The sequence below is a fragment of the Etheostoma cragini genome, chromosome 12, assembly GCF_013103735.1.
Source record: "Etheostoma cragini isolate CJK2018 chromosome 12, CSU_Ecrag_1.0, whole genome shotgun sequence".
Lineage (NCBI taxonomy): Eukaryota > Metazoa > Chordata > Actinopteri > Perciformes > Percidae > Etheostoma > Etheostoma cragini.
In genome coordinates, this window is record NC_048418.1 from 18,396,572 (window position 1) to 18,417,181 (window position 20,610).

Below are 20,610 nucleotides of genomic sequence, written 5' to 3' on the forward strand. Positions count from 1 at the left end.
TTCGAACAATGTGAACGAAGTGTACTCAAAAAGTTAGTATTTAGTACAGAAGTGCGCGATTTGGAACACACTATTAGTCTTTGTAGCCTACTAGGTTAGTTACTTCACGTAATGGCGGGCAGGGCAATTAGCGGGACAGGTGTTGAGTTTTTGGTTGCTTAGTTGCAGCTTTGTTGTAACGTTAGGTAGCCTGGTCTGATATGTTGGGAGCAGGGGAAGAAAGAAAGTCAACAAATAACGTCCAATACTGTTAAACGAGGAACTTTAAAAATGTTAGATTGACCCAAACTGTTAAGCTATTTCATCATCAAATGTTGACTAATTGTTTTAGCCCGGATGATAGACACAGGCTAAGTTACCACAGTTTCCCTTGTTTTACGTACTATAGGAATTCACATTATAAGTATTTTTGTCACACCTAAAGGCAGATGGATAACTCTTCTTCGCATAGCATTTGTAGATTTTGTGGTTTTTAAAGTTCTTATTATAGTGAGGATCCAGTATCTTAATGAATTAATCTATTTGTTAATGACATGAATAATTTAGCAGTCATGAACTGTTGTCATATCCGCTCATATCTTGATAATGTAATGTCTTAAAGGTGGCTGGATAACCCTTCTTCGCATAGAATTACATGTCATAATATTACGGGTTATGTTGGGCCATGATTGGCTGGTTTGCAAGTGATCTGAGGATGAAATATGATAATCGATTTGTGCTCCGGGGAGGCAGAGCAGTCAGGGCGTTGTATTCAGTCACATCCTCACGCTTTGATTTTCTCTCTCTCTCTCTCTCTCTCTCTTATACACACACGGTGTCGACTTGCGTTGTCTATCAAGGGCAGCGGCGGTTTACACTGGTATTAATTGGGTCTCTGGAGTGAGAGCGCTGGGCTGACTGGCTGTCTGCGCTCAACCAAACTATCATTTTTTTCCATGTTTATGGAAGACCTCCATGGCTGTGAGCCAGAGAGAAGGTTAACTAGGTTTAGATTAAGTTTAAAAAAAAATAAAGAGCCTGTTTTCTGTAGAGACTTCAATGACTCATTCAATTTTGAAGGTGAATGTGGTGCATTAACTCCGCTTTGGTTGGCATATTCACATTTGACATTGGCTATGCTATCTGTTCTGGAAGCCAAATATGTTTCCAAACATTTTATGAAATGGCTGAATTGGCTTTGATTCTGTAAATAAATTATTTGATAAGCCTTTGTATTGTTAAGAGAGTGTGTGTGTGTGTGTGTGTGTGTGTGTGTGTGTGTGTGTGTGTGTGTGTGTGTGTGTGTGTGTGTGTGTGTGTGTGTGACCAGCTCAGCAGAATACAGTATATACATGAGACAAAGGCTTGCTGCTGAATACCTTTACATAAGAAGTCAGGAAATAGACCAGATGAATGCCAGAGAACACAGTCTGAGAGGATTTGAGGGGAATGAGAGAGGGAGAAAAGAAATGAAAACAAGATCAGATTTATGGGTGTCTTTTCAACAGAGCTGTCTTGCTACATTATCCTTGGCGTAACATAAATCGTGAAAGCGATGTGGAACGCAGAAGCATAACTCAGGTTTTCTTCTTCTGTGCAATGAGTGGTGAAACAATGTCTGGCGGGAACTGCTCTCACCGTCCTGTCGCTCTATTCCTCCTTCCTGTTATTCATGCCCATTCTGTTTCTCCCTCTCTCTTGCTTTGACTCTCACTCTTTGTTGCTTTGAGAGTGAGAGAGAAAGATCATGCTCCTCACTTCTTTTTCCAAGCTTCAGCAACCTTCATTCGGATTTCCAGAGCTGCTTCTCTTTCTCTCTCCACCTCCCTGGATTCAATTCCAAAGTTTTATGGGCTTAAGTGAGTTGTATAAATGGTGAGGCAGTCTTCTTTCTGTCTTACTTTGCCTCTTCTCATCTGGAGTGTGTCACATTCTCACTCCAGCAGGTACCTCTATTACCGACACCCTCCTCGGTCACATTTATATTCTCTCCCTTTCTTAGCCTGGCCTGATTTTCTCTTTCTGTACTCCTTTTGTACCTTTTCTTAACCTCCTTCTACCTCAAACATTCTCTCTTAACTATCCCCAATTTTTGTTCTCTAATCACTCTCAAAGGAGAATAAATACATGTTTGCTACATGTAGAAAAGGTGTGTGTATGAGTTGTGTGATGGCAGGCAATTCGGTTGAAAAAGACGGAGTACCCTTTGAGGAATGTCAGGTCTGTGTGCTACTGGAAGTATATACAAATGAGGGCAGATATGCAAATGAATGTCCTAATTTGGATGTTAATTACTCAGCACGGCTAATTATAATATGTCTGATGAGGCGTAAGGTGGAGGAGAGGAGTGAAATGGAAGGGCCACTGCCAGAGGATGATATATGTGTGGTGATGAGTGTTTGTTGTGGGTGTGTGTGAGAGGTGTTTGTGCGTAGGGTTGTGTGTACGCCAGTATCACACCAGCTGGTCCAATGGCCCCGGTGGGGCTTTCTGAGCAGCAGTGCTAAATGTGTGGTGGATAAACATTGAATTTAGTGCTGACTTTTGAGAGACACTCTCAAACACACTGCCCTGTTGTCTCACTGGTGCATGGACACACACACACACACACTCAGACACTCCTGTACTTTAAAACTATCTGAGTAAACACTTCTTTATTTTTTTCTTCTTCTTGTAAAGACACACATTTTGCCAGGCAGGTGGCAGGTTGTCCGTATATGACTGAGTTGTTGCTGTAGAGGAGAGCGACAGAGTGAGAGAGGAGAACCAGTATTGGGGAGAAGAGAGAGCAGAAAGAGGCAAAAAACATGCTGGGCATGTGGATTCTCTAATAATGTCACCATTTCCCTCGTTAATTTGATAATCTGTGAATTTGTTAATCATTTTCTTCTATATGCTTTAGGAACACTGATGTATGAGACATTAAGAGAATTAGAAATACAGAGCATGGAATATAAATAATTAGATACCAACTTTCCTAAGCCTCGACTTTACAACATGAGTAGATTGGATACATGGACTAAGGAAGGGGCACGAATTAGAATTGTTGAACTGATTTATGAATATTATTTGGCCTTGACAACTGATTGGCCCAAGCTGCACCTGGTCTATTCTAGTCTGGCAATTCAGTCCAAGCCAGTCATTCATATAAAGATTTTTCTTTTTTCTTTTTTTTTGCAGGATATACAAGGTTGTTACTGATCAATTGTTCACTGTGTTGTCTGTATTTACTCAGTTTGAGTGTGCAGCCTGATGAATTAGTTCAGCCATATTTGAAGAACAGGACCCAGGTAGTGCTTTTTAATTCAATGACAAAAAGGCTTATTTTATCAAATATTCTTAGCCTTTGGTTTTGTGGAAGGAAATATGAAACAAGTTAGGGCAAATAGATTGTGATAATAAATCAGTGGTCTCTATTGATTTCTTTTATTACTATATATATTAGTGGGGTCATCCATGATCATTTATTGTTTTCTTCATCAAATCAAATACAGTTGTCCCCATAAGGCCCAACGATTCTTCTGTTTGGAAGTTAGCTTTTTGCTTTCACTGACAAAACAGAAACATACCTTTGGTGTTGGCAGCAAGAGCAGATCCAAGAGCAAATAAAGCGCTGGTTGAATGCCCCTGAACTTTAATAGAGTTTTTGTATTTTTGGATTTATTTATTTGTTAAAGATTTTTTCTTTTTTTTGCATTTTTTAGTCTAGGAGTAAACCTCCACATACAGGCCCGTAGAATATTTCTCTTGTGAGATTCTTAGTCTTCCGATTAGAGTTGGTCCGATACCATTTTTTTTTTTCTTCCCGATACCTGAACTTGCGTATCGGCCAATACCGATTACTGATCCGATACCTGTCTGTCATATATTTTATTTTAGTTTAACAACTGTATGCTGCTATCCCTGTATGGATAGGATATGATTTCTATCTTTGTCTGGCTCAGGTTAAACTCTTTGTACCACATGAACAAACACAAACAATGAACGCCACAGAACTTTATTCTATTATCCAGTTTGACAGTCAGTTATAGTGGAAAAAGAACTTAAATAAACTACTTTAACGTAGATTTTCTTCAGGGCTTTATTACATGGTTTTGGATCGGTGCATAAACTCCAGTACCGATACCAGCGTTTTAGGCAGCATCGGTATCGGAACATCTCTACTTCAGATAAACATGTAAAACTTCCAATTTTTAAAATGGCTTGTCCTCAGTCAGACATCAGCTGAATAGAGCAATGTTCTGCAGCAACTTAAAGACTGAACTGAGACACTGGCTGTGCTTTTGCTTTTCCCATGAGCTGGTGTCATTGAAGTGTCATCTATGGTCTCTATGCACACAGGCCTAGCAATCCTTTATTAAACAATAGACCGTGGTCTGTTGTGACTCATGATAAAGCCTGAAGTTATAAAGACATGCACCACTGTGCACTGTTTTAATTATAATTTCAATACAAACTTATTAGCCTGCTGTGTATTAGCACACCTAATAAAATGTGTTAATATTGTTGGGTGTTTATTTCCAGTAAAATACAAGACACACACTCACTCACGCTGATTGAGTCATCGCCTTCATCTCCCTTTCAAGTTGTCCTGTGTGGGTTTCTTGTATAGTCAGTCCAAAGCCTCGCTATAAGCTTTGAAATAACTTTATTTTAGATTTTTTTGCTTCTGATATCCTCACAGTAGCAATCATGAAAGAACCATGTAATTTCTATCATGAAATTTGATTTTGGAGATTTTTTACAACCACAGGTTTGCGTGAATATTGGGGAGGTAGGATACAAAGTGAAACTACATAGTGTAACATCAAAGGTGCTATGGAAAGTCATGCCAAAGGCAAGTCTTTTAAGTTTTCTACAAAGCAGCACCTCTGTGTCTGACTGAAAAACAAATCGCAACAAACAAATATCTTGTGAGCAGACTGAACAAAAGTGTGTGTGTGTGTGTGTGTGTGTGTGTGTGTGTGTGTGTGTGTGTGTGTGTGTGTGTGTGTGTGTGTGTGTGTGTGTGTGTGTGTGTGTGTGTGTGTGTGTGTGTGTGTGTGTGTGTGTGTGTGTGTGTGTGTGTGTGTGTGTGTGTGTGTGTGTGTGTGTGTGTGTGTGTGTGTGAAGAACTCTGTGTAGTTTTGCTCACACCTTCAATCTCACACACAATCATGCACCTGAAGCCACAATAGCTGCTCAGGAAGAAAGGAATCGCAGCAGGGAGGGAAAATGGAAAGCATGTCATCAAGAAGAAAGGTTTTAATTTTCAAAAGCCATGAGAAGTGTTATCTCTGTTTCTCTCCATTTTCCTGTTTCTTCCTATATAACTCTCTACCACCACACCTTTCACTGACTTTGCCTGTTGTTTCCTCTGCCCTCCTTGCAGCAGCACACTAGATGTGGGGGTTTAGAGTTGTGTGTGTCAATGCAAATGTCCCTTTTTCTCCTTTCAGATCAATTCCATATTTGTATCTTCTCCTTCCTTTGTAAATCTGCCAGTATTGAGCGTCACATCTCTTTAGATTGAATATCCACACCTCTGCCATTGCCCTTCATGTCTCCTCTTTTCATCTCTTCCTCATCTGCTCTCTGTCCCTTACTCAGTCTCTTCTATTGTTGCATTTATAAATCATTTACGTAATGTAGTTATGAAGTGTAACTGTTTTGAGATGACACTGCTACGTCCAAATCTGTTTGTGCGTGAATCCCATTGGCATATTGTCTCTTAATGGATTGGTTCAAAATCCATCTTAGCAACTTGTCATGTACCAATAGGCCTGCCTGAGATATCTGCTAATTAGGTGCTTCATACCTCTTGAGCTTAGATGACATTTATAATGTGTTGTTATAATGCATGAAAATAGATTAAAATTTGTTACAGGCAAATTAAAAGCAGATTAGTTTGAAAACAGAACATATACTTGTATATATCTTCCTGTCAGAACAATCGGTCCAGAAATTGTAATTAATTCTTTCCTAATTTCCTTATTTGAATATCTCTTGATAGAATAGCAACCAAAACATTTTGATTTATTAAAGTCTCGTCAGGTGCAAAAACCTGTATCTGACATACATACTTAATGACTCCAAACTTAAGTGAAAAAAGTTTTTAAGAAATTAATAATGAGAAATGGGCAATATATCTTTTGAAATTTTTTTGTGTGAAGAGGTTTGTTGTCTAATTAAAACTCCCCAGTGGGAATAAGAGAAACTGGTTTATTTTTCTGTTCTTTCTAAATATCTGGGTCATTTAAAGGGACAAAATACACCCTTTAAATGACCCATTTAAAGGGGGGGGGGGACTTTGTAAACCTATAACATGCACAAAAAAGATGTATAACACGTAGGAAAGGGATAAAGCCATAAGCATAATATGACCACTTTAAATAAAAAAATCAGTTTCTAGAGTTTATTACTTTTCGCTGATGCAGAATTCTGAGCAGACCTTAACACAGTTGGAACACTGCTGTTGTCGTGTCTTTAAACAAGTGTCCTCTTCATTTATAAACTATGTACACTTACTGGTCACTTCATTAGGTACACTTGTACAAAGATTCAACTTGTTCATTTTTGTGGACAATATCAGAAAGCTAATAATTCTAATTTATGTTTATTCTTGAGGTTGTTGTGGGTGCTGGGCATGTACTAGAGTGCGTTATATTGAAAGGTGTTTCTAAAAATATAGGAATACCTCAATATAAAGCACTCTAGTTAAACCTCACTGCAATCTACAACCTCTACTACAGTAATAACTAGGACTGCACAATATAATGTTTTTTTAGTGTCATTGTTATATCAACTGGTGCAATAAAGACCACAGCGAAGGACCGCGACATATCGCGAAAGACACTCCGAGAATTTTTGTGTTAGTTAAAAGAAAACTGTACATTTAAATGTATCTGTCATTTCTTTTTTTCAATTCAAATTTGTTCAATAAAATAATGTTGCAAATGATTTGCTTTCATTTGTTTTAAATTCAACAAGAAATGTATTATATCTTAGCAGAATACTGAAAGCAGCAGAACTGAGGACCCCACTTTAGTATCTGTTTATTTATTGCAAGTAATCTCGTTATTGTGATATTCAACAACAGTATTGCATATTACACCTTTTCCTCATATGCATCCTTAATATTAAACATGTAATTATATTAATATCTCTGACAGTGTCAATCCAAACTTAGCATTATCATATTTGTGAAGGCAGGTTCTACGGCAGAGTCGCAATAGGGTCACAATAGATCGTACGAGTGTACCTAGTGAATTGGCCAGTGAGTGTATACTAGACTGCTGAAATCATGATTATTTATCTACATAGTACTAAGCAGATCCAAACCAGAGAATTAATGACGTCATTTGCGTTACACAGTTGTTTATTTTTAGATTTAGATTCAACTTTATTGTCATTGCACATGCCATGAGTACATAGCAACGAAATGTAGTTAGTGTCCATCCAGAAGTGCTCTAAGCAGTGATTAAATAACATATGCCACAATATATGCGGAGTGCAAGGTATGACGTGATAAATAAACATATAGATGGGTGTCTAAATGAGTGTCTATTACTACAGGTATGTACAGGCTATGGTAATAAAGAATATCATTTCAAAGTATAATTGGGTGTGTCCACATGAAAGATGAGCTGATGGTTTATGAAGCCATTCACACAGTATTACTGTGAAACAAGTAGTGGCATTGTGAGTCCCCTACTGCAGGTTTCCCTGATCTATACATTTGAATATGTCGGAACGGAGCCTCAACTTGGGATTTAAATTTCCTGCCCAGCTTTTCCTTGGGTTCTTTCCAATTGCAGTTTGATATGAAGTGTGTTGTTGCCCTCGGAGTCATTTGGTCCCCCTCGTCTGCACGTTCTTACTATATACTCATCCGACCTTTCAACATGACTGCTGAGCACAGATACACAACCTCGCTGCTTTCTACTTCTTTGTCTTTTTTTCTCTCTGTACCTTTTTCTCTCTCTCTGTTTGTCCTAAAGGAATGAACAGTACTTCATCACCCGCAACTCTTGTGTCAGCATAGCAGCATTTCCCATCAAGTCCATGTCACAACAGATGAGTTTTAATTTTTATCTACACTGGTGTAATGATATTTTCTGTTTATTTTATTCATGGTCTACAGCTTTCGTTATTACAACTCTGTTCCCTGTCAGCAAAAAATCCTATTAATCTTTATGCAATTTCAGCATTGTTTTTGCACACTCTGATAATGGTGCTTACCCAGGTTTTTCAAGCTCATTATTGTAAATCGATTGACATTTGTCATCACACACAGAAAATGAAACAATCATCCCTTTTTATCAGTGAGAGTTTGACTAGGCCTTTGTGCGTTTTTAATGTACCAAATGAACAGATACATACTTACACTGCTCTATGACAATAGCATTTTCTAAGGTCATATTTCCTCCTACAAGGTGACAAGGAAAGTGTGTGTGTGTGTGTGTGTGTGTGTGTGTGTGTGTGTGTGTGTGTGTGTGTGTGTGTGTGTGTGTGTGTGTGTGTGTGTGTGTGTGTGTGTGTGTGTGTGTGTGTGTGTGTGTGTGTGTGTGTGTGTGTGTGTGTGTGTGTGTGTGTGTGTGTGTGTGTGTGTGTGTGTGTGTGTGGTCATACACTGACAGTCATGTCTTGTAATGCTTCACATGGCTCAAAGGTGATTCTTTGTGATGACTGAACTTGTTGGTGCTTATATGAGATGTTGGTGTGCTGTGTTGGATGATTGTATGGAGGCACACACTCTCCTATATATTTCTTTTTTCTGAACATTTTAATTTTTTTGTAAATTTCTGCTTCAGATATTTGGCTTTGGTTTCTGTCGAGGGTGGATGTAGTAAATGGGCACCAGAATAAATTGCATCAGTTTGTGTATAGTTTTCTCTAACCTAAAAGTAAACGCAGGACTATAAATCCTAACAATCCTCCCTCCCATCTCTCCGTCCTGACTGTTCTGACGAGACGGAGGCAGTCATGGCGCTCCTCCAAACAAAATTCCTTAAAAGAAGAAGCAAGAACGTCCTCTTCAGTCTACCTATCAGACTTAACCCACAACTGAACTGTTTTTTATTATTTTTTATTATTTTAGAAAAATGCCTAGGCTTTGTGAGCGGATGCTCACCCCCATATGTCTGTGGCACTTTTTCACTGTAGTTATTGTCAACTTCTGTGTTGTGAACAATATCTGTAATGTAGGGAGTTGAAAAGACATACTGGTACAACAGATTGGTGTTAAACAGTCTGCCTCCTTGTTCTGGCAGCATATACACCTCCTTTTTTATTAATTTTATTTTTTTTGGGGGGGACGCTTTTCCCTTTATTTCAGGGTGACAGCTGGTTGACAGGAAAGTTTTTTTTTTTTTTTTTTTTATAGATTATTTTTTTGGGGCTTTTTCGCTTTAGTAGAGTTGATAGGCATGAAAGGGGGAGAAAGAGAGATGGGGGGACAACACGCAGCAAAGGGCTGCCGGGTTGGATTCAAAACCGCCCCGCTGCAAAGGCCTCAGCCTACATGGGGCGCATGCTCTTACTGGGTGAGCTAGAGGTCGCCCCAGCATACTCCTAATATCCTCAAGAATAAATAATTATTTTTCACCAGAACACTATTGTCGAGTTTTTTGCAGATTATTGGATGGGTAAATCTACAGGCAGTACAAATTTTACAGCTTTAATTTTTTTATTTTTATTATTTATGTGATACACTGGCAACATCGACTTCTACTGAAATATGTTGTACGTTTATAAAGCGATGGGTCGAGCTGGAGCACATTAAATCAATAATTGGTAATTTATGAGCCTGTTACATTGTGTCAAATATCCGTAAAACGTTCACCATTAAAGCTTGGATTAGTGGTGTTTTGAACCTATCATTCCCCTTTATGACATGCCACGGTAGAACGATATTTAGTGAGAGAAAAGTGTTTTTGTAAAGGAAAGTCAGAGCGCCAGAGGCAGTCCTTTTGGCAGGGAGGAGGAATAGAGTCACAAATTAAATAAATAACCAGAATGTAAGTTTACAGGAGCGAATAAGAGCACTGATCACACTGATGATGTATTGGTTTGGGATGTATAAGCATTTAAACACATCATCAATCCTCTCTCCTCTCTCCCCGTGTGACCGCTCAGCCATTATACTTTATCTAAAGTAATTGAGCAGAAAATGGTTCTGAGTTGTCATCAGAAAGGAAAGTGCTCCTTTTAGCAGCTATGGCAGCTTCAGGCTTGCAATTTAAGGATGTAATGGCTGTTTGACTTTATTGGACATTAGTGTGTGTGTTATTTCTCTGCCCTACTCCTTCATACCTTCCCTCCAACAGCTGCCCTTTCCCCCCCATTGCCTTTGTACTATTCTCCCATTGCCAGGCCTTCCTCCACAATGCAGCGTAGCAGGGTTGTGGCTAGTTCACACAGCATTCCGGGATGAGAGAAAAACGTGCTCTGCTTTATTGGCATTTCTTTAAACCAGTCCCAACCGTCATGGGCAATGTGGTGCCGCTGCAAAACAGCCTTGGGAAGGAACTTGTTTTGGTGGAACATGTGTACGTTAAAAAGTTGTTTTAAGTTGTAGAAGAGAAAACTCCGATTGGACAGATAGGGTGTTTCCCAATGTCAAGGAAGGATCCTCCAAAGCCAGAATTTGGAGGATGCCACGTCAACGTCCGTCGAAGGGCCGTTCCAATGTTGAGCATCCTCCGAATTCTCTGCTAATCTCTGCTAACTTTAAGCATATGCTAACGTTACGCATATACGGTAACGGCATATAAAGAGATGAACATGCCACCGTACATTAAACTTTACAAAGACAGCAACCTAGCTATCTAACAGCTGAATGTTAACTGACGGGTTCAGTTAGCAAACGTTAGCTCGGGGTGTATCTACCTAATTATTATAGCAATTTGCACAAGCTTTAAAGCGTTAAGCTTGACATTGATGTAAAATATTAACGGTGATAACAAATGTACGCCACACACTAAAGACACTTACATTTAAATTATCATTTCACCGTCAGCGATGCCGCTCAAATCTACCGCTCAGGTCTGCTATTATTTATTTTTTAAACGAGCCGCCAAAGGCCCGCAAAGGATTGTGGTTGATTTGGGATCGCGAAGGATACACTTATGCATCCTTCTCTGTCTATGGGAAATTTTCTGAATGAAGGACTCAGTCCTTGGAGGAATTCGGAGGATGCTCGACATTGGAACGGTCCTTCGACGGACGTTGATGACGTTTCGTCCTCCTCCTGGCTTTGGAGAATCCTTCCGGGACATTAAGAATCAACTGCTAATTCATCTTCTACATCCCAACAGCATAATTTAGCAGCACAGTTAACACTTCCACAACCATTTCATCCAGCGTTTTGAAATGCGGCAAAAAAATTAAATGACGCCAGCCCGCAATGACGTGCACTTGAGAGCCTGTTCCATTGTACATGTTCTCCAAATGCTAAGGAGGACTCTGACCTGCTCCTGAAGGATCCTTCCTTGGAAGGACTAGTCCTACCAAGGAAGGATCCTTGACATTGAGAAACGGGGTGTGTCTAGCTGTCTGTCTGGATTTACCCTGCAGAGATCTGAGGAGCAGTTACCAATAGTCCTCAGAAATCCACCGGAGTTTAGGATTCCAACACACACTCTCACTCACTTAGCAGCTCCTCAGCCTCTGTAATAAGGCTGCTGTCCTCCCCAGTAATAGGGATCAGCTGTGAGTGGAGTGGTCCAAGATGTCAGCTCCACAAAGGATCTGACAGATGCTTGGGGATGAGACAGATCAGCCAGCTAAGTCCTCTTGTTAACCCCCTGACCTTTGTCTCTCTTCCCACTTTCTACCCACTTGGACGACTGATATTGTAAGATTGCTCAGATTGGTACTTACAAAGCCGGCTGAGATGTTATACAATATTAAAGAGCTTCACTGTTTACATCTTAAGATGCGGTTTGCCTTTCAAGCATCATTTCTTTATTTAGACAGATGCCGAGGGGAGCAAAGTGAAGGGGAAACACTGGTAATTGCTTGGGAAGTTGTAACATAAATTCACCATCTCACACTTTATCAGCTCTTAGAGGCATTCTGCCAACTAGTATCATTTTTTTTCATTCATTTATGACAATTTTGCAGCCATGGTATGATTTGGAAAAATTTTAAGCGGTGTTGCTACCCTTTTTTGTTACTGCAGAATATGTAATTTATCCCTGTTGTCATATATTGATTTTAGGAAAAAGTTATGATAAGCAATGTTTTCACCCTGATCTCTGTGGTAGATTAAAACAAACCTCTGAGAGTAATGTGGCTTGGCTTAGTATTTAATTTAGAAAATGCCCCAGGTCTTGTTATTTATGACACTATGGGAGTCTAATACTCCACATAGATCACATTTACCCCTGTAGAGACCTCGCCACCCATATTTCTTATGCTGAGTGATGATGTAGACAAATGTTACGTGTGGGTATTGGTAGGGTACAGATTCGATTATTGGCAAATTGTCAAAGATGTTTTATCAATATTAATAAAGTTATGAATATAACTCTATTAAATTGACAATCAAAATGGGGTAGCACCCTGGAATCAGGGACCAATGATGAACTGTGAAACTCATTAGTTGGTGTTCACTTTAAAATACAGACCTTAATTAATTCAATTTTGGATCTCTGAAAGGAACAGAAGAAGGGTGAATTGAAGCAGAGATTATTACAACATATGCACAAAATAATCACAAACAACTGCTCTTTAAGGTCTAGTACAATTTATTTAACTTCCAAATTGTCAATGGCCAATCAATAAATCTTTGCTCAATCAAAACCAATTGTGTGTGTGTGTGTGTGTGTGTGTGTGTGTGTGTGTGTGTGTGTGTGTGTGTGTGTGTGTGTGTGTGTGTGTGTGTGTGTGTGTGTGTGTGTGTGTGTGTGTGTGTGTGTGTGTGTGTGTGTGTGTGCTGTATTTATATAGCGCTTTTCCAGTCTTAACAACTGCTCAAAGCGCTTTTACATCTACAGGATACATTCACCATAACATCACATTCATACACTGTGGCCGGGGCTGCCGTACAAGGTGCCACCTGCTCATCAGATAAACATTCACACACATTCACACTCCGATGCGCAGCACCGGGGGCAACTTGGGGTTCAGTGCCTTGCCCAAGGACACTTCGACAATGACTGCAGGGGCGGGGATCGAACCACCAACCTTCTGGTTGGCAAGCAACCGCTGAGCCGTGTGTGTGTGTGTGTGTGTGTGTGTGTGTGTGTGTGTGTGTGTGTGTGTGTGTGTGTGTGTGTGTGTGTGTGTGTGTGTGTGTGTGTGTGTGTGTGTGTGTGTGTGTGTGTGTGTGTGTGTGTGTGTGTGTGTGTGTGTGTGTGTGTGTGTGTGTGTGTGTGTGTGTGTGTGTGTGTGTGTGTGTGTGTGTGTGATTTAGCCTCAAGAGGTTAGGTAAGGTAGGTGTGCAAGTGGTCGGCTAACCACGCAAGATTTAAAAACAAAAGGCGGTTGGGAGACTGTGTTTAAAGGCTCTTTGTTCTTTTCGCACAAAGTTGAAAGTAATCCCTCTCTTCATTTACTCGTGATTCTTACATAACGCCGAGTTACCGCAGGATCTGAGGTTCTGTTTAACAAGAGAGAGCGAACAGCTGTCCGCTGTGCAATAATTGTACACGTCATCTCCACCGGGGCCTGTGCTTTAGCGTCTTTACATCACCGGTGTAGTTGAGTGACAAAAAGCTGAATTATGGCTTTGCTTGTACAGTAATTAAACTTCTCCACAGCGGGAAGTAACAGTATCTGGATCGGATACATTCACAGCCAAACAGATTAATAAGCATGGTGTGCAGCAGTAGCTAGCACACTATTAATCATATTTACATTAATTGCAAAACATCGGCAACATTAGCCAATTAAGTGTTAATAAAACACACTAATTCTAAAGTCTGTCTAGAACTACGTAAAACCTCTTACTTTTCAGTGTACAGTCAGTTTGTCCAGCGCAATTTTCCCTGGTGAATAGAGTTAACCTCTTGCCAGAGATTAACGGCCCATCCTGTCCAGTGCAGTGGAGCGGAAACAATGGTCCAGTGGTGCTCCTCTGTCTCAGAGGGGCCGTGAGGTCTGTGGCCTGTCTCTTTGTCTCACAAGAGAGTGCCTTCAAAACAGTTAGGTTCCAACATAAGGGAATTTTGGCAACACAATGGGCGTTTCTCAATACCAAGTAAGCAAAGAACGGACTTGTGTTCTTGGGGAGACCGTACTTGCTGGCTGTACCTGGAAGACTGTAGCTACTCGCGAGTTCAGAAGCACACAAAACACTGTTGACAGTTTTGAGACGAAGCGTTCTTCCTGTTATTGCGCAACACCCCCAGCATAGAGGGTGCTGCCACTTTATAGTTAGCTTTGATGTGTGTATTCATAATAAAGCATGGACGATCACCTTTCACACCGCCTCGTTGTTTTGTTACGTTTTCATCTAAAGTGCTATTAAGTATCACGGGCCAATAACTGTGTAAATAACGACACAACGGCGAGAAGAAAACCTTGTAACATATTTCGGGATTCACTTTTAATTGAAATCAGAAAAGAAACATTAAAACAGGTATTAAAATTATAGATGGACCGGGTAAAGTTAGTCACTGCCGTCGGTATACTTTACCGAGAAGCAGAAAAGGAGCCTGCGAGTGAGGAGAGCCAGGAGAAGGATAGAGGAGGAGGGGATATATCCTATAACAACAGCGGTAAAAATTGTTTTAAATATCTTACAATTGTGGACCTGGCTTTCCTCTTCCATTGTTGCTGCTGCAGTGGTCTGTCTAAATGTGGGGCCAGAGGGGTCTGTCTAAATGTGGGGCAGAGGGGTCTGTCTAAATGTGGGGCAAAGGGGTCTGTGAGCTGACTGACCGGCTCGCGAGAGTCATCCCCGGCTGGCGTAGCAAGCTCGCCCGCCGGGGGTTGTGGAGCTTTCCAACTCCGAAGGCTTTTTTATTTCACAATCAATTTTTGTTGAACTGCCTATATTCAAAATCTACACAGCTGATTTCTCGCCTTAAAACATCCCAAAAATGAATTTATTGATTTACTAATTGACGTAAATTGTGAAAATCTGTGTACCGGAAACCATACGCGCTTTACACCCGAATTGAATGCTGGGATACCGGCCAAGTTCACACAAGTCACCATCCGATGTATCCTTGGTAAAATGGGTGTGTCGAGATCACATCCGGGGACTTTTAGTGTTCTTGGCCAAATGCGAACTTGTGTATTGGGTCAGTACTTTGGCCACCAAACATGACGTTACACAAGAACACAAGAACACAAGTCCATAGAAGAACACATATTGAGAAACGCCCCGAGACATTTCACATAAATGTCTTTCCTCCCTTAGAACTGCAGTTAATTTGGCAAACCACTAATGTCTGAAGTAGTGTTGAGTTGTCTCGTATAGCTAGATGTACAGAGCAGAAAGAATATAGTGCACATTGCAAAAGACTGACATCAGTTCCCAGAATGTTTAAATATCATCAGTTTGACTATTATTGTATTGTACATATTGTATTTTATTGTCTGTCCTATACAGGCATAAGTCACCTCCAGTGTCCTTCGATGAATTTAACCTCCAGCTTTCTTTCTTTGCTGTCTGCCCCTGTTGAGGTTGAAAGAAAAGATAGACAGACCTACATCAGAAAATACAAAAGAGAGAAAAAGAATCAGACCAGGCGAGAAGAGTAGGGGCGGAACACAATGCGGAGAGAGAAAAAGCCAAGGACAGAGGAGAACGAGATGTTAGAGAGAGAAAGGCGGGGATAATGAAAAAATGATAAGCGTCATGACAGAACAAGAGGAAAGATAAAGGGAGAGAGGCCGCGTGGTAGGGTGATGTTTGCCATTGCCACTCATTGTTTGGTGTGAGCGGTTGGTGGTCGGCGGAAAGCCCCAGAGCGATTCATCATGATTATGTGGTAGTAGGCAGGTAATGTCGCAGCAGGCGGGTCTGAGCGCTCTAGTGGTGGACGCTTTTGCTTTTTCTGGGCATCTGTCTTGGTCAGCCTGGATTGAATGGGTCATATCAGCCTGCATTGTCTCTTATGTGCCCTCTGAATATCTGTTTTCCTTTCTCTTTTTCTGTTTGACTCTTGAAAATGTCTGGTTTGTGGCGGGTGACATTTGTTCTGCAGGTCCACATCATGTGTAGCTTTTACATTTACATAAGGATGGTGTGTTTTAGCTTCCTTTTGTCAGTGTTTAGTATTATTTCTACTCCCCTCTCCTGTCTGTTGTGTCACACGAAGCTTCAGTGACTCATTAACGACTTTTAAAATGTCAAATGTCAGTTTGTCTCCATGTGTTTGGCTGTCACCCCCTTACCTCACCATTTCAGCCTTTTACTGTGATTCTCTGTCTTTACTCTTGTTGTGTCTCTGACTTCTTCTGTGGCATTTGCTGTCATTTCTAACCGCAATCATTTACATCTCTTTTGTTTCTCTCTTCACTGATCCCAGTCAGCCACCTTTCGCTTCCTCTAAAACAGCTCTCACTGTGCTTGTTTGTCCAAATGTCAGCAGCAAACAAATATCTTGAGAACAGACTGAACAAAACCGTGTGTGTGTGTGTGTGTGTGTGTGTGTGTGTGTGTGTGTGTGTGTGTGTGTGTGTGTGTGTGTGTGTGTGTGTGTGTGTGTGTGTGTGTGTGTGTGTGTGTGTGTGTGTGTGTGTGTGTGTGTGTGTGTGTGACTAAGAATACGTCCCTAGTGTTTTGTAACTGTTTGTGTCTATGCTTCCTGCTTTTTGCATTTCTCTCACAAGCGCACGCACACTTAATGTCGTGTATTTTCTGTACACTAAGTCTCTAATGCACAGTGTGGTGCTAGGAAGTCTAAATTATTAATATTTGCCTCTGTGTGTGTCTACCAGCACCACAGCTAAAACCAGTGTCACTCTCTCTTACTGCTGTCACTCCATGAATTTTGTATGGGTTACGGACTTGCTTGCCTCAAAAACAAGTCCATTTCTATCCATCTCCCACCAATTGTTTATGCTAAAATTCATCTAATTGTCTAGCTGTGACAAATTGGGTTGGATTCCATGCACTCACCACTTGTCTACATACAGTACATTTGTCCAGTTATTTTACACATTGATTTAGTTAATTTCAAATTGTATTCATTTTCAGTTTCCTATAATTTTACTATTGCTTTTCTGTAACATTTTAGCACTTACTATCCTGGGTTTGTTAAAATAGTTTTATATTGAGTAGTGGTTGAATATACAGCAAACGCACAATCACAGTTAACTGTCAGAGATTATTTTTGGGGCATTATTAGGCCTTTATTTGTAGACATGAAAGGGATGAGGGGGGGGAGAATGACGTGCAGGGCCGTGGGTTGGAGTGGATCCCAGCTTGCTGTGTCGAGAAGTTGACCACTATTTATGGGCGCCCGCTCTACCAACTGAGCTATCCGGGCGCCCTCAATTACGTCATTTCAGTTGCAGGTTTGAACACGGAAGTGCTCGGATGTTTTAGTAAATTGCTTAGATGATTTTAAACACACAACTATATTTGCTCAGCTCAGTTGTACTCCTTGTGACGAGTTAACTGATCTTAATTGAGTGCCCCTTAAAGACCATTTACCTATAAAGATGTTGCAGTACTGGACTCTTTTGTTGACTGATAAATAATTTCTGAAGATGCAGTGCATGAACATCCTAGTAATGAGCTTTAAGCACCAAAGATAACAGGGATGTAAAAAACCACATAATGGATGTTGACAATATCTATTAAGCCATGTGCCTAAAGTGGGCAGGTACTGTCAAAGCCATCATCTACTATAATCACTTAGTTGACTGTCTATTTTACTGAAAAGTGTTGGCGTGTTAGTGTGCTGCTATGTGCCCTTAGGTCCTCTGGAATATGATTACCTGCTGCAGTGTTGCACTGTTGGCACAATCTCGGGGGCAAACAGAGCAGAACGCCATTTTCTCCTGACATAGTGTTCTTGGATGTGTATGTACTGTATGTTTCTCTCTATAATATGCAGAAGTACTGATATGTAAGTGTATGTCTATGTTTTTGGCCTATGCTTTGTGTGCTTAAATTAATCCTTAATTTCCTTTTTTACTAAAATCTTATTTGCTTTACACATAACTACAAGTAAAACCCTCTTACCCCCTATACTGTTATGAAGACTAAAGGGCAATTTTTGCTTCTGCATTAAATCAACGTCGGGGGTACATAAGTAGGTACAGTGAGGAAATTTAGTATTTGAACACCCTGCTATTTTGCAAGATCTCCCACTTAGAAATCTTGGAGGGGTCTGAAATTGTCCTTGTAGGTGCATGTCCACTGTGAGAGACATAATCTAAAAAAAATAAAATCCAGAAATCACAATGTATGATTTTTTAAACTATTTATTTGTATGATAAAGCTGCAAATAAGTATTTTAACACCTATCTATCGGCTGTCAATCATGACTGTCAATCTCCCTCGGACTGGGGCACCATGCAAGATCTCACCTCGTGGGGTCTCAATGATCCTAAGAAAGGTGAGAAATCAACCCAGAACTACACGGGAGGAGCTGGTCAATGACCTGAAAAGAGCGGAGACCACCGTTTCCAAGGTTACTGTTGGTAATAAACTAAGACGTCATGGTTAAAATCATGCATGGCACGGAAGGTTCTCCTGCTTAAACCAGTCAAGGCCCGTCTTAAGTTTGCCAATGACCATTTGGATGATCCAGAGGAGTCATGGAAGAAAGTCATGTGGTCAGATGTGACAAAAATAGAACTTTTTGGTCATAATTCCACTAACCGTGTTTGGAGGAAGAAGAATGATAAGTACTATCCCAAGAACACCATCCCTACGGTGAAGCATGGGGGTGGTAGCATCATGCTTTGGGGGTGTTTTTCTGCACATGGGACAGGGCGACTGCACTGTATTAAGGAGAGGACGACCGGGGCCATGTATTGTGAGATTTTGGTGAACAACCTCCTTCCCTCAGTTGGAGCATTGAAGAGAGGTCGAGGCTGGGTCTTCCAACATGACAATGACCCGAAGGACACAGCCAGGATAACCAAGGAGTGGCTCAGTAAGAAGCTTATCAAGGTTCTAGCGTGGTTTAGCCAGTCTCCAGACCTAAACCCAATAGAGAATCTTTGGAGGGAGCCCAAACTCCGTGTTTCTCAGCAACAGCCGAGAAACCTGAGTGATCTAGAGAAGATCTGTGTGGAGGAGTGGGCTAAAATTCCTTCTGCAGTGTGTGCAAACCTGGTGAATAACTACAGGAAACGTTTGACCTCTTTAATTCCAAACAAAGGCTACTATTCCAAATATTAACATTGATTTTCTCAGGCGTTCAAATACTTATTTTCATCTGTATCATGCAAATAAATAGTTTAAAAATCATACATTGTGGTTTCTGGATTTTTTTTCTTCTTTTTTTAGATTATGTCCGTCACAGTGGACATGCACCTACAATGACAATTTCAGACCCCTCCATGATTTCTAAGTTGGAGATCTTGCAAAATAGCAGGGTGTTCAAATACTTATTTTCCTCACTGTATGTGGAGATATAGACCCTATGCCGGACACTACGACGTAGCCTGACGTGAACCTTTGAAAAATTGTAACTACACATTGCTTGGTAGCGTTGTTGGTAGCATTTCCCCTTACTTATTTCCTGGTTGTCCTTCTCCATAGACAACATGAAATCAAGGAGATTGTCAACTTTTGCAGAGAGGAGACACTGTTTCTATCACTATGACTCTAGAGTTGATACTGACTCTGAAGCTAATCACTGTCAATCTTTCACTCGCTGCACCACACATTTCTCACGCACACACACATGCCGGCCCTGCTAGATAAACACCAATGCACAATTGTTGAGGCTAGGCCTGCACGATTCCGGGGAAAATACAAATCACGATTATTTTGCTGCATTAAACAATAGCACTAGCACAAACGATGTACATATGATGATTAGCACAGATATGTAAACAGTTAACACAAGAGGCAGCATTGAGTGCAGAATGTGTTTGACTTGTTCCAGGAGAGAAACCCAGACTAAAAACAGTTGACCTGTTGACAGACATCAACAGGTGTTTTAAAATTTGATTTGAGTAAAGCGCTGAACTTTTTGAAGTTAATCAACTCACAAAGTTGTACACACATCCCAGTATTCGTCCACATATTAACCCACGTTCACTCCCACTTTTGGTGTTCTGCGTATTACCTAACCTGCTACCGGGTCGCCGGTGAGAGCACGCCTGTAATGTTCTGTCCTGCTGCTGTCTCCGTCATGCTGCTGGCCCTACGTATCCATACATCCATGACCGTAACGTTACCGGGGTTAGCTTCTGTTTCGGGGAAAGGGAGCTTGTCGCGCTCCTTAACCTTGTTAAGGTAAGCTAGGTTAGCCTCCTTGTGTTCGTTTCTCAAATGTAGGCTACTTTCATATTTGTTGGATGTTTCCCTTTAATAAACTGTAGACATATTTTTCCATCTTCCACTGCAAGGCACTGACACAGTCATCATCAAATAGGACTCAGACGCTTTCTTTCGAAACCGCCATGATGCCAGGTGAGAATATACACTCACTTTATTAGGTACACCTGTCCAACTGCTCGTTAACACTTAATTTCTAAGCAGCCAATCACATGGCGGCAACTCAG

The 20,610-nt window shown here is 40.7% G+C and overlaps 1 protein-coding gene and 1 long non-coding RNA gene across 2 annotated transcripts in view; one reads left to right on the forward strand and one right to left on the reverse strand.

Annotated features, from left to right (window-relative positions):
• clstn2 (calsyntenin 2) overlaps nt 1-20,610 on the forward strand; it is a 175,810-nt gene that overhangs the window by 571 nt on the left and 154,629 nt on the right. The window lies entirely within an intron of this gene.
• Nucleotides 4,218-20,610, reverse strand: part of LOC117953704 — a 19,142-nt gene continuing 2,749 nt past the window's right edge. The window contains exons 2-3 of the long non-coding RNA XR_004658665.1: nt 11,611-11,617; nt 4,218-4,229 (exon numbers count right to left, since the gene is read on the reverse strand). This is a non-coding gene — a long non-coding RNA (uncharacterized LOC117953704). The remainder of the gene's footprint in view (nt 4,230-11,610; nt 11,618-20,610) is intronic.